The 15,757-nt window shown below is 30.8% G+C and overlaps 1 protein-coding gene across 2 annotated transcripts in view; it reads right to left on the reverse strand.

The window, feature by feature from the left end:
• The window catches only part of cmpy (crimpy), a 314,093-nt gene that overhangs the window by 249,441 nt on the left and 48,895 nt on the right, over nucleotides 1-15,757 (reverse strand). The window lies entirely within an intron of this gene.

A 15,757-nucleotide genomic window follows, 5' to 3' on the forward strand; every position in this document is an offset into this window, starting at 1 on the left:
TATATCTTTAATAAATAAGAAAAAAAAAAAAATTCAAATTTTCGATGTAATTCATTCTACATTGAGGATCACTGGAAATCAAATTTGAAAAGAAAAAAAAAAAAGAAAACAATTTAAGTTAACTTAAGTAAACGTTATATATTCTACAATTAAAATTCTAATGCTCATAATTAATCCGCATAATTAAATATTAATAAAGTTCAATATCGCACTGTATCCTTGTGATTTTTCTACTAAAACTACAGTTTCGACTTTGTTTTAACTACGACGTCACGTTTAACAGAAGAAAATAGACGCTAGTAATTATATAAAAAGATAAAAATAGATATTTTTATTATAAAATATTTTATTTATAATGTTGATCAATAAATATTTATATACCTATAAGTAATTAATTAATTAAATTGAAACATTACTTATTTATGAATAAATCAAATAACTACATAAAATTTAATAAAATTATGAACTCTGATGAATAAAATATCATATGTATAAATAAGTATTATTTTATCCTAATAAATTTCTTACTTATAAATAAAATTGTTTATGAATCGATCCAATAAATTATTCGATATGTTATCAACATTTCTATATAACTTTCTATCTCCAATTGTTATTAAAGATTCATTTATTGTGCTCGAACAAATGACGTCGTATATTTCAATTATTTCTTAATAATGTAAAACGTAAAATTACGACGTCTAAGAAAGATTCGTTCGTTTTGTAGTTAATTAAACGTTACCCAAAGAAAAAAAAAAAAAGAAAAAAAGAAAAAGAAAAAAGGTATAAAAATTTGTCGATATAAATTGAACGAGAAAAATTAATATTATCCGATTGCAACGGCAATTACTTGCAAATATCATATTCATTTCGATAATGAAAACAATTATTTCTACGACGTTCAACAAACGAATCGATTGCATTAATGTAATCTTAAAAATGTAATCTCGCGTCGTATCTTAAAACTTTTCCTTCCGCAGACTCGCATTTTCAATTCGCACTCGGTCGAACGTTTAAAAGGAAATTTGTCCGCGAGACATAATGTATATGTGAAAAGATAGATGCTCTCGCGTTCACCGAAGCGTTGTACCACGAAAATAAAACTACGACGTCGACTTTTCGGAGTATTTTATAAAGGAACGAGAAATAGAATAAAAATAAAAGGAAAGAAGAAAATAAAAAAGAAGAAGAAGAGTAAAGATAGAGAGAGAGAGACAGAGAGATAGATAGATAGAGAGATAGAGAGAGATAGAGAGAGATAGAGAGAGATAGAGAGAGATAGATAGAGAGATAGAGAGAGAGAGAGAGAGAAAACGTTACGCTGGAGAATATTAAATTACGGGAAAGATCGTATAGTTCGTTGAACGATATAACAACGCTCCTTCTGAATTCTTAACGAACATCCATACGCGGCCACCATGTTTAATGAGACAACCTATCGAACGCAAACGGAATTATGGTGGTTATATTGAAATGAGGTAACGCGTCAAAGGAACATTTCCCGGGGAAAAAAAGAAAAAAGGAAAAAGAATTAAGGAAAAATGGAAGGATAAAAAAAAAAGAAAGCAGGGAGAATAAAGAAAAGGAGAGAAAATCGATTGAAAACTGCAAAGAGAGATCTTAAAAATAAATAAGAAGAAATAGATTATTTTGGTTTTCAATCTGATTCGCGATCTCGAATTAAAATAGAATGCCGCAGCAGTCGTATCGAATTTATAAAATAGTACTTGACATTAATATTACCATTTCTATTATATATATATATATATATATATATATATATATAACGAGAAGTTAGAATTCTATATTCCTTATATATTCTATATAACGAAGAAGGAAAATTCTTCTTTTTTCTTTCTTTCTTTTATCTTTTTTCTTTTTTTTCTTTTTTTTTTTTTTTTTATTTTTATATACATATTTCACTTTGAATCTCTATATCCTTGTATTTGTATCTATTTTCCTATCCTCGCTTTCGTCAGAATAATGAAATTATTCTTTCAATATTTTACTTAACGATTTATACGAGATATACGAAATCAAAATATCCTGTGATCATTAAAATAAAACTGTTCAATTACTAAATCAGATTTTATTCGAGACTGATAATAATTACTATCATAAAAATTGATCGTAAAATTATCGCACGTTTACCTTTGATTTCTTAATTGTCTTGTCGCAAAATGATTTCACGTTGTATCACATCAATTTTTTCAATTCCGTGCTGGCCTTAATGATCGAGGAATCTCACGTGAAATATCAGAAATAGTCTCGTAATTCGAAGATTAATGAGTCCCGGGATACCTTCGGTAAGGTCCAAAAAAAGAAAAAGAAAAAAGAACGTGCGATCGATGCGAAGGGAATAATTTTCATGGGGAAGAGGGAGAGAGAGAGAGAGAGAAAAGAAAAAAAAATAAGAGGAAAGAAAAATATTCGCGAAATTCACATTTTGGTGTTATTTGAAGAATTCAGAGACGACGAATAGAAGCGATAAATAATGTCTTTCTCAATGGTTACGTTACAGTGTCCATTGGGAGAACGATATTTCTGTGATTGTAAATCTTTATCCGGCGATTTTCCTCGCGAAAATGAACGGACGAAGAGTCTGGAACGGACGTGACGTTGAAAATTCGAGGTTATAAAATTGCAATTTGATCTATTATTACGCTCGTTCGAGCTGTAACTGTAAGCGCGAGCGAGAGAAAAAGAGAAGAAAAAGAAAACAAAGATAAAAACTGAGGGAAAGATAGAAAGACAAAGAGAGAGAGAGAGAGAGAGAAATAAAAAGGAAAGAGAATAAGGGAGAGAGAAGAAGTAAGGACGTTAAGGAAAATGGGAGGAGAATATAAATGGATCGGAGAAGGAGTCTGAGCTTCTGTCGAGCGTTATCAAAATTGAATTTTCGAATATAAGAAGGGGTAGAAATAATGGTGAATATGGTGGTGGTAGTGGTTAGGGTTGGTACTGCAGGTTCCTTGAGATTCTCCGTTCGTTATTTATGTCTCCAACGTACGGTTCGCTAGGGCGATTGTCGATATACAATAGAAATTTGTTCGTTCTACGTGTCAGGCAAGTCGAGGAAGAGTATGGAATAGGGAAGGAAAAAAAACGAAAAGGATAGAGAGAGAGAAAGAGAGAGAGAGAGAGAGAAAAAGAAAGAGAGAGAGAGAAAAAGAAAGAGAGAAAGAGAAAGACCCTTAGTAACACGTTTCCAAGATACACGGAAAGAGTTCTAAGGGCTGTGAAAACTATCTCGAACGCGTTCGAAGATGTTCCTGTGAGTGAAACAAAAAGAAAGACAAAAGAAAAGCTGAAAAGATAAAAGAAGAAAAAAAAAAGAAACTAGAGACTCCGATTGATTGCTCCTTTCTCTTTCGACATATCCAAGAATGTTTCAGGATATACGAGTATTCTGAACGTCTCAAGTAAAACGAGATGTAACACTGTTCTGTAACTAGAATTCGATTTATAGATTATTTTTCTTATGACGTAAAATCATTAAAAATAATAAATTTACATTTGTATTTTTGAACGTTTCCTTTGATCCCATCGCATTATTATTAGCATTAATGCGCATGAGAAATGCGGATGTAAGAATTCACATGGTATTATAATAAAAAAAGAAAAAGAAAAAGAGAGAGAGAGAGAGAGAGAGAGAGAGAGAATCAAAGCGAGTAATGAAGAATGATTTAAAAAAAAAAAAAAAGAAGAAGAAAAAAAAAGAAAAAGAAAGAAAGGCAGAAAAAAGGATAGAAAAAAACTTACGATGACAAATTATCCTTTTTTTCATTCCACTTTCATTCCACAATTTCTTTCGTTCGTAGGATAAATGAATAAAAATAAAAGCAAGCAATCAAAGTACATACACATATGTATTACCCTTTCCATCGCAAATAATATTTTACATTTTTCGATATCTACGTCGACCGATAAAACGCGCCGGTAACCGAAGCAACAGCGGTGGCCGGTTTGAGCCGAGATTTACGGGGGCCTATCTGCGGCAAATTTTTTTATTGAAATTTATCCGCGAACCGCAATGAGCGCGTGGTTGGGACCGAGTCACGGCATTAACGGAGACAAATTGCCATGACCCTGAGATCGTAATGGCGCCCGACGGAACTCCCAACCCGTCTAGGGAAATAAACACACGAGCGTACGAACGTAGGACCGTACGAACGTGCGTCGCGATGGCCAACGAGGATGACCAAGAGAGAGAAAGAGAGAGAGAGAGAGAAAAGAAGACCCCACCGGCTAGCTCATATATCACAAGCGTCTGTACTGTCCATTTGCTTTGCTCTTTCCTTCATCCCGCTATTTCTTTTCTTCCGTTTTTTATTTTAAAATATCAAACTTTATTGGCCGTTTCGTCTTACGACGAGAGTTCACATCGAGAAAACTTTTATCGAGCTTCCGTGAATGAATTTATCGTTTAGAAGATAAGATTTTTATCCTATCCTTTCTATCCTTTCTTTTCTTTTTTTTTTTCTTTTTTTTTTTTTTTTTTTTTTTTTTGATCAATTCAAAGAGATAGATAAGCGAAAAGAGAAATAAGGATAAAGGACGAAGGAAATAAGAAGGAACGGCGGGCGGAGGTGAAAAAGTATGGTAAAGGGTCGTACTCGTTCGGAAACTTTCTTTCTCAATGTTGAAATGAAAAAAGAAAAAAAAAAGAAGAAAAATAACTCTCAATCTTCTGTCGTAATAATAGATTGCTTGAAATTGTCTCTAGGGACTCGTACTGGTGGTCGATAATTAAAATTATTTTTGAAAGGTGCATTCGCATGAACTACGTAATCGAGAGTTATTACGAGAGTTTACTCGGAATATCCAAACGAGCTTCGTCCTATGTAAATATTTGTTCACTATAATATAGCTATCTATTTACGAGTATATACTACTTATTTATACGTAAGTATATAAATTTTAATTGTTCTACACTAATCATTTAATATTTCATTTAATATTTATTATATGCTTATATATATATATATATATATATATATATATATATATATATTCATTATTTGTGTAAGTTCAAATAACAAGCATTTAGTAAACAAAACAATGAAAATTTTGGTTTCATTGTTTAATCGGTTTAGCCAAAGGATTACAACATAAAGGCATATAATAATTTAATGTTTATTACTAATATTATCATAGCGGCAACGTTTTTGAACGATCTAACCGATAATACTAAAGAGACACAAAGCGAGAGTAAGAGGGAGGGAGGGAGGGAGGGAGGGAGAGAGAGAGAGAGAGAACGAGTACAACCGTTAAGGTAGAATACGTTAAGCGTTGTTGGAACCCTCCTCTTCTACGTCGAGAATTAATGACGCCGGTGTCGTACCGTCGAGTACTTTGAAATCCAGTTCCGCCTGAGAAGTTTGCCAACAAAGTCTCTTTCTTCTTCGCGTAGCGACTAAAGTCGAGCTGCGAGGACGTATAATTATTTAACGAAAACTATTTCGACGTTAAACGTCTCGACCACCCTGATCATCCTCGTTGCATATCATTTTTATTATATTTGTACGTAAATATTAAATTATTTCAATGATACATTTAAAAGTAATTCCATTTATTATGAAAAGAATTAATGTTATGAAATATTTGATAAAATCTACGAACATTGATATCTATGATCTCAAATCTTCGAACGACGATCATTGGCGAACGATGAGAAGGGTGCATAAAGAAAAAAAAAAAAAAAAAAAAAAAAGAGAAAGAGAACAAAGAAGAAAAATGAAAACTTTACAGTATTTTATAATTATTTTCAGATATATATATATATATATATATATATATATATATTTATGTTTATATTTATCAGTTCACAAAGACTCAGTAAATCGACAGGGGTGAATTTGTCCTTTTTGTTAAACTTTAACTTAGATCTTTTTCTCTTCTTCTCGATTCGTCAGTTTACATTTAGCAAATGTCCAATGTCCTCGTTTCGAAGAGGAACCAGTTTGCTTCTTCCTGCTTCAAGTAATTTCGTTTATTGCTATTAGCACGAAACGAGGTCGCACAAACGAAAGTAAGCAGTACACCCGTGCTATCACTATTATTACTAACACTGCTAATACTAATACCATCATATACTTTCATACGAAGCAAGTTTTTAACGAATGAATTCGTTAAGATTCACGCCGCTCGAACGTCCATCGTTGTTCCATGATATCTCTCTCTCACTCTCTCTCTTCTTTCTCTCTCTCTCTCTCTCTCTCTCTCTCTCTCTCTTTCTTTCTCTCGCTATTCTAGAACACCATTCTGAATCCTTTAAGAACTGTAAATTTCCCGGGGGACGATGATAACGACGCGGTCAACCGTACTTCCAGGATTACTTTCCGGATAAAGTTTTCGAGACAACTTCCTAATTGGCGGAATCTACCGGTAGAATGTTTTATATTTAATCGAATAGATTAAATTGACCTACCAAAAGATAGTTCCACCGTTCTCTATTGGATTTTTAACCATTTAACACCTATTTTGTTTAACGCAAGTGTTTCTACATCGAAACGAGATAATTATAATTTATTTTATTTTTAATTTATTTATTTTATTTTAATTATAATTATAATTATGTGAGATAATTATAATTATGTAATTATGTGATATAATAATGATATAATTATGTGATGACGATAATGAAATAATTTATTTACATATTTATGTATGTATATCGAATAAAAAACTTGACTAAACCGACGATAAGACTACGATTCTTATCGATAAAAACTATCGTTCGTTCGCACTTCGATTAATTAACACTGTTCTTGATTAACGCGAATGTTTTTATTGTTAAAACGATATAATTATAATTGTACAATTGCTTGATATTAAGTAGGAAATTTATATTTAATAAAAATTAAATTGTAACGTTAAGATATAATTGGTCACTCTGAATTGGTCACAGCATGATTTAATACTAACGTCCTAAATAAAACAGAAGAGAAAAATAAAAATGTAGCGGTCACATCGCCTCGTGACTTTTGATGATAAGCTGTTTTTTTTTAAATATATTTCAATATCTTTTTTTTTTGTTTCTTTTTGGTAACTTACTAGATGTATAAATCGATTGTAAACACACGGTAAGTATATATATATGTTCATATGTACATATGTCTATAATGTAATTATCTTATTAGAAATCGTTATAGAGTATTAATTATATCGTATTTTATATCAAAATTATCTGATGGTTTTGTATTTTTTGTTTAATATATTTATTACAGTAGTATATATGGTAATATTTATGGGACAAGTTTTATCTTGAAACTCAAAAGAATTTTTGAGATATTGTTTTCGGAAAATTGAATTTTTAATACTTTTTCTAAAATCAAGAAAACCGTATCTCGATTTTATCTTCGATAATTCGCGAAGATAGAAATTCTTGTAGCAATGTAATCAAGAAATTGTACAATTTTATAAAAAGAAAAAAACTGTATTTTATCTTTTCTCAACCAACAGATTCTCACTCAGAACGATATATCATTCTTAATTTATTTTAAATACAACAAAATACGAAAGATTTTAGTAATGTATTACATTTTTTATATCAGACTTTATAAAATTAATAGCTAATAATTTTTATAAAAGAATAAGAAAAAACACATAGATAAATTTATACTATTTAAAAATTTTTAAATATAGATATAAATAAATTCATTTAAATTATATTTTAAATATATATATTAATTTATACACACACATACACACACACACATATATATATAATATAAATTATAAATAAGTGTTATATTACAATATTTTTCTCAACAACAAGAAAAAATGTAAAAAAGAGATTGAATAAAAGGAAACAAATTCCTTCGCTACTTCTATTCGCACAGAATGAAAAAACCTACCTTCTTCCCTCTATTTTCCTCTTTCTCTCCCTCTTTCTCTCTCTCTCTCTCTCTCTCTCTCTCTCTCTCTCTTTTTTACTTTCTTCGGATTATAAAGCGAAAGGTAAGTCCGGTATCGTACGGAAGAAAATTCAGAGAACGCGTTGAGAGCCGACGCGGCAAGTTTTTATCACGGAATCCCACGACGCAATTTTCTATCTCGCTATATCGTAACTCCAAACGTTTCTAACCTCCTTCGTTTTTCTTACCCCTTACCCTCATACTTGCTACTATGCCGCCTCTATCTACACGTTTTCTTCAACGAAAAGGATCGTCACATCGAATTCGAGACGACCTATCCATTTTATCGATGCTAGGTACACTATCTATATCTGTGTAAGTACACACACATCTGCACAAACAAACACACATATAAAAAAATTCTTTTTTGACTGCTCTCTCTCTCTCTCTCTATCTTTTTATCCTTTTCTCACTCTTTCGAAACGAACAATTGCACGAAGTAAAAAGTGAACAAGTCAAAATATTATAACCATATGGTACAACACGAAACGTTACGAAAACTATATTTCTAATGTTTAATATTAATCATTGATTTTTTTCGTAATAAGACATAACTCGTATGTAAGAATTCTTACCGTACTATTAAAAAAAAAAAAAAATAAAAAATAAAAAAAAAAAAGAAAAACAGAAAAAAAAACAAAAAAACAAAAAAAAACAAAAAAGAATATCTAGTATTAATCTTTATACGTTTAGAAGTTTATTAAAAGTCTTAAAGATCGATCGTAACCAATAGATCGTACTAATATAGTTTATCGAGAAAAAAAAACAGTATATGAAGTCTTTTAGATATATAAAGTCTTTTCCTCGTTCATCTTTTTCATGGTTCGTATCGTTTAGCAGAAAAAAGAAACTAATATGCCATAATAATACGAACATCCAAATACAGATATAAATGTGTGCGCGCGCGGGCGCGCGTGTGTGTGTGTGTACGTGTATAAAGAGAACCCATTTTTTCATTTTCCCTACTTTATTCTTTCACTCTCTCCTACATGACCGATCACTTTCAGGAGAAAAAAAAAGAAAAAAAAAAGGAGAAAGAAAATCTTTTCTCGCGTGTCAATGACGTATAATGGTATATAACATGATGTTATGAGAACACGCGAGCTTAAAAAACGACGCGCGTTTATTGCAACCGAACCTCCTGTAGAAACGACTTTGGATAATACGAGAACGTTTCAAGTGGAAAAAAGAAAAGCTTTTTGACGGTGGAAAAGAGCTAGGGCAGAGTTATCAGTCAGAAAAAGTTCTAAGCGGTTTACTGAGATCGTAAAAGCTCGAAGGCCGTTTCTCGTACTACTACCACCACTACCATTACTACTACTACTACTACTTTTCCCTCTTTCTCTCTCTCTCTCTCTCTCTATCTCTTTTTATCTCTCTTAGATGTACCACTCGAAAACTCGGACTGGTCAGAAAGGACGATCTAGAATTCCATCTTTTAGATACTTTCTTCGTTCTGCCAAAACTACCGAGGCATCGGTTGGACGGCAGAATCAACAGCAGAATTTGACAGAAGTGAAATATGATTTCCGCAAAGTTTGTTAAGAAGATGAAAGAATGGTACTGTATATAAAATAGGTAGAAAAGTTTGAGAAAATATTTTTTTTTTCTTTTCATATAAGCTATCAATCTTACAGGTTCATATATATTTATCGTATTATAAATAATTTCTCTTATTTATCGTTTAACGAAATTAACGCATTGTACAGCCTATGCGAAAGAAGAATTTTATTATCATTTTCATTAAGCGATTTTTTCGAAAAACCTAAGTGTATATTTTTTATAAACATCATGAATCACATCGATAATGTTCCATGCCTTTTTTCTGGTATTTAAATATTTCTATATTTTGTTTAAATTTGATTAAGTTACAAGTAACCATTTAATGCCAAACATTATAATAAATATAATTCTAAGAGATTATATAAATTCTTGCATAAGGGCAACAATTAAGGCCGATTTATAATTTTTTTTTATTTTAATTCGATATAAGAAAAAAAGAGAGAGAGAGAGAGAGAGAGAGAGAGAGAATCGTCAAAATTTTATTACATATATTTTATATTGTATCTTTTATTTGATATAAATTTATTTTTAATTCATTAATATATAAAATAAAATTTAATTTATAAATATATCATTCCTCATTTACTTTATAATTTATATATATATATATATTTATATATTTAAACCATTACGTGCGTTTATATTTGATAGTAATAATAGAAAGAAAAAAGAAACAAAACTCATAATACGATTTAAATGACTGTATTTCATAATATTCACTTACAAACTTTTCTATTTCTATCTTATCCATGGAAAATAAAATTATTTATTAATAATAAATATCTTTTTATTCAACATACTTACGTGTCCACGCTTGATTATTCCATTTTAAACGAATATATAAATAACATTTGTTTTAACATTAGTATCATATAATTCTTGAAATAGATAGTTACATAAAAGTTATTATAATCGAGATAACGTCAAACTAAAATAGGAGCAACAGGACGATTATTTGCACCATATGGAGGTGGAGAAACATAGTAGAACTTGCGAAGCTTAAATCCAGCTTTTAGGATTAAGCTTTAAGAGAGTTTCCGCTCATTGTCAGAGAAAGAAGGCGCGATCGTATCAGCGTGAAATACAACTAGAAAAACACATTCGAGATAATAGCAAACTAAGTTTCTAATTATAAATATTTACCAAATTTGCCAATCCAGAGATTACTTCAACATCTTGTTCTATTTTAGATAAAAATTAAACATTTTATTAAATAAATCAGATTATGCACTGTTTGTAATTCTCGAGAAAATGTAAATTAAAAACTACACTATGATTCGATAACGTTGATATTATTATGTTGATAAATTTAATTCGTTTTAAAAAAATAATCCTTTTTATATTTCAATTATTAGATAAGAAAAATATTAATTAATAAAATTCTTTCTTGTTTATTTACATATATATGTATCTTTTTTTAAATTATTTATTAATAATAAATATCCTTTTATTTAATATATGTATGTGTCCACACTTGATTACTTAATTTAAAAGAATATATAAATATATAAATAATATTTATTTTAACATTAGAATCATAATTTGTTAAACAGATGGTTACATAAAAGTTATAATCGAGATAATATATATATATATAGAAAGAGAGAGAGAGAGAGAAAGAGAGAGAGAGAGAGAGATCAAAATTCATCAATATATTTTTTGAATAGGAATTAGAAAAAATGTCTTTTACTTTTAATAAAAACACAATTTATATCGCAATTTATAAACGCAAATATTGTTAAGTTGATTTATGTTTCCATTTCAAAAAGGCAATCTCCCATTTCGAATTCAAGCTTGACTTTATAAGAGAGATTGAGTTTATCACTCTCCGAATTTCATGCTTATTTTACATCAGTAAATGCATCACTAATCCTTTCAATTAATTCTTAATACCGTTGGTTTATTGTTACATTATGATCTATTAACAACGAACTCGCTAATGCTCTTAGTTTTCATATGTTTGTTATAATTTTTTTATAAAGCATTCGTGGATATATGTTTATACAAACATTTTCTTTCTCTTATTTCTAATTATAGAATATACCGATAAAGTTTGATCGTTTAAATCTGGTACATCATATATACTTATATATATATATATATATATATATATATATACATATTAATATTTTATATTAATATTCTGTACTAATTATTTCAGAAGAATCAAAAAAAAAAATAAAAATAAAAAATACAGATACATATATTCGTACGAATATTTAATGACAGATATATTATAGAAAATAATCATTTAAATATGGATAAATAAAAGATCGTCGTACATAAATATATTAAAATTTGAAATCAATCAAAAGTTTCTAACGGAAATAGTTCGAGTTTAATACCATCAAGACGAACGTTAAAAGTCATAGAATCACGAAATGAATTCCTAGAGCTGCATTACCTCTTACAATTAATTATTCTGAGTTGCACGAAGTTCGTACCGCGGAAGTAAAGTTTCGAAAGGGACTCGGACGTTTCCCCGCACAAAAGTGTATCTTACGAGGAATTACATCTTCTCTCTCGTTTTATTCCATTTTCATTTTGTTTCATCCTTCATCCTCCCCCCACCCCACATCCCTTCCCAACCCCCAAAAAAAACAAGAAAAAGAAATGGAAAAAGAAAAGGGGAAAAAGAAAGAGATCCAATTTTCTTCCTGTTAACTTGCTTTCGGTACTTCCGTATGGTCTAATGCTCGTAACGTTTCTATCAAATTCGAATAAAAAAAATTCAGACATGTCGCGTTGTTGCCCCGTCATTGTTGTTACGTCGTCTATTATTGTCGACAAGCTTTTCCCGAAGGTCTTTGTTAAATTTTCCGCTCGTTTGTTAGCCGACCTGTGAAAGAACCAAGCGACTTTACCGAATAGAGGAACTTCTTATCGCTTGTTTTGCAAAGTGGGAGTTCGCAAAGGGAAGTGGTAAAGGATGTGTAAAAGACAGAGGAAGAGAAATGGAGAAAGAGAGAGAGAGAGAGAGAGAGAGAGAGAGAGAGAGAGAGAGAGAGAGAGAGAGAGAGAGAATAAGTGAGTGAGTGAGAGTGAGAGAGAGAGAGAGAGAGAGAGAGAAGATGAGGATGGGAGAAACCTTGCTTCGCTGCCAAATTAAATTACTCTATCTCCATATCTCGGCAACACAGAACTATTTAATTGCTTTTCGCTCGTTTCTACGAACTCAAGCGTACAACAAAGGCCTCGCTTTCACGTTGGACATTCTCAGAGACTCTCGTTTATATAAGCGTGTACATATTTCCTTAGGATTTTCCTTTTTGTATGGTCTAGCGAGTAAACGTGTAAACATTTTTCCATAAATGGTATCAAATATAAGAACTTTCGTGATTACATCAGATATCAATCCGATTGTCTCTACTATTACGTTTCAATGATAAATCATCAATGACAGTAGATATTAGTACATATGTATTACTTGAAAAGTGCATCGAGAAATCTTTCTAATAAATAATTATTAATTATCGATGTATTCGAGCTTATTCATTCTGATTGATAACCTTTGACATTTGAACTCACGATCAAATGAATTGCTACGTTCGCCATTGATGTTCTTCCAAAGCTTCACTACTGGCTTTCATCCGAGTAATGGCGTTCAGAACGAAAACTACCAACCGATAACATACACGATAATTCCGAGGTATTATCCTTCTTTCATTAAGCTACTTATCGTATCTTAATATCGTAATATTTATCTTCTTTCCTTCGTGTCAAATGTTAGGATTCGTCATTAACCATTCACATTGTTAAGAACGAACTGTCTGTAATCATAAGTCCTTCATTATTTTCATATTACCTATATAATAATTCTTGCCATTTAAAGGGAAAGATTAATAATAAAATTTGCAAAAGTAACGATAGAAGTGATAAAAAGTTAGTTTAGTTCAAGAAAAGTTCAATGATTTACTGAGAGAGAGAGTGAGAGAGAAAGAGAAGATGTTCAAAGAGACCAAAATATTAAAACCTAATTCAGGATGGTATGAAAGGTACGAAATGACTTGTATTAAATCATTCTTTCGTATTGTGATAACAAAGGACGAAGGGCAAACGTTGAAAAGGAAAGATAAGAAGTTACCATTTTTGATTTTAACCCTTTTTTTTTCTTTTCTTTTCTTTTTTTTTCTTTCTTTTAATGTAGCACGTAACGAGCGACAGAGGTACACGTGGATGAAGGGATTTGCAAAAAGACCGAAATGAAGGAAATAAGCAGTAAGAGAGGTAGATAAATAGAGAGAAAGAGAAAGACAAAGATACCTTTAAGATGTCTCTACCTCAACAAAGATCATAATCCTTCTTACTGGGTTGGGTTTCACGGTACTTCGTTCTTATCGTAAATACTTTCGTCATGTATCGAAGCAGTAGAAAACGTCGAGCGAAAGTATATGTCGTAAAGATATAAAGGGAAACTTGTTGTGTCGTCGTGGGATAAGAAAATAGGAAAAATATAATACACGACTCGGGGGAACTACGCTTTTCTAAGAAGCTCCTATGAATAAGCCGCTTGAAAATTCAATTCTCTCCTTTTCTCTCTCTCTCTCTCTCTCTCTCTCTCTCTCTCTTTCTGTGTTTCTCTTTCTCTCTCTTTTTTTCTCTCTTCTCTTTTTCTCTCACATTCTCAAGGTTTACAGACTTAGCATGAAACTCGAGACGAGGTAAATGTAAAGGATCCATTTTAAGGTACTTAAGAATGGCAAGGAATAAAGAAAAAGAAAAAGAAAAAAAAAAGAAGAAAAAGAGAAGGGGAAAGAAATCACAGTATAAAAAATATTGATGAAATTTATTACTTTTCAAGTATCTTCTCAATTCACCGATCTCTCGAAATTTAAAAATTAAGTAGACAGGGGGTACGGGATATATCAACGAAGCCAAATATATACGACCTACTTTAAATAATGACCTTCTAATGTCAAGGTACCTAACCTAACCTTTTCTTCTTTTTCTTCTTCTTCTTCTTCTTCATCGTGTGCATGTATTTTCTCGGAAATTCCCAAGAGTTAAAATTTCGCGAGAAAACATTTCGTACCTTATTACAAGAAGAGTCCTTAAGGGACCGTGCCATAACACACGAAGTTTCCCGGCCCCGTTTACAAAGCTCGAATTCTCGTAGGAGACAATTGAAAAGGAAAAGAATTAGTTAACGAAAAAGTTCGAGTATCTTTTGAACTTTTGACATTGCGAATGAAGATAAATTCTTTGTAAAAAAAAAAAAAAAAAATAAAAAAAATAAAAAAGAAAAAGAAAAAGTATTCGATACGTAAACTTAACGTTTATGCTCTGTTTATCAATGATAACAATCAATGAAATAAATAAACATTAATTACGTCGAATTTAAAAGGGATGAAGATAATAAAGTGGGACAAAATTTCGCGCAATAATATTCGATACGTTGTTATCTTAATGATTATGATGTTTCTACGAAAAACGATCCAAAACTCGATAAAATATAATATACCATGAATCAACTATTCACGTTTGTACATACTTTAATTATATTTCTCATTTGAATAGAATAATAGAGAATATAAATATATAAAATATAATAGAAAAGTATCTTGAAAACAAAGATATCTTTCTATATATATATATATCTTCTTTATGTTACATAAGATCGATCATGAAAATGTTCGTCGTTTCATAAAATTGAAAGAAGAAAAAAATATAATAAAGAAAACCAAAATGATATATACATCGAAATAGGAAAAAGATATATATGTATATATGTATCTCGTCGGATGACCCATGATTATACATAGGTAGATACATATATGCATACATATGGACATATATTTATATATTATAAGTTGCGTCATCATGGAATTCCACTAGAACGATTCTGACAATCGGTGATGCCGTTATTGAATTCTTCGAGAGGGTGAAAGGCATAGAGAAGAGGCTTTTCAGTAAAATAGTCAAGTGGAAGGAAAGAAGAAACTGCGAGGGAGTTCTTTTATAATAGCGAACAAACTATGGAAGCATCTTATCGGTTATCGTATTTGGTGCGCGACAAATAACGAGTGACAGAGGAATAAAGAAAAAGTGAAAGAGAAAGTGAGATAGAGATAAAGAGAGAGAGAGAGAGAGAGAGAGAGAGAGAGAGAGAATGAGAAAAGCAAAGATAGTTCAGTGGTCCAGAGGCATAGTTCGTTAACGGTTCGCGAGAATATCCGCGTAATTTCCCTCTCTAATCCCTTAAACTCAATCGCCAATGAATACTAAATACACTCAATTAAAACTCCATAGCGGTGAAACTTTGAAGATTGGCTGAA

The sequence above is a fragment of the Vespa mandarinia genome, chromosome 3 (assembly GCF_050613455.1).
Source record: "Vespa mandarinia isolate Hongniang chromosome 3, ASM5061345v1, whole genome shotgun sequence".
NCBI lineage: Eukaryota > Metazoa > Arthropoda > Insecta > Hymenoptera > Vespidae > Vespa > Vespa mandarinia.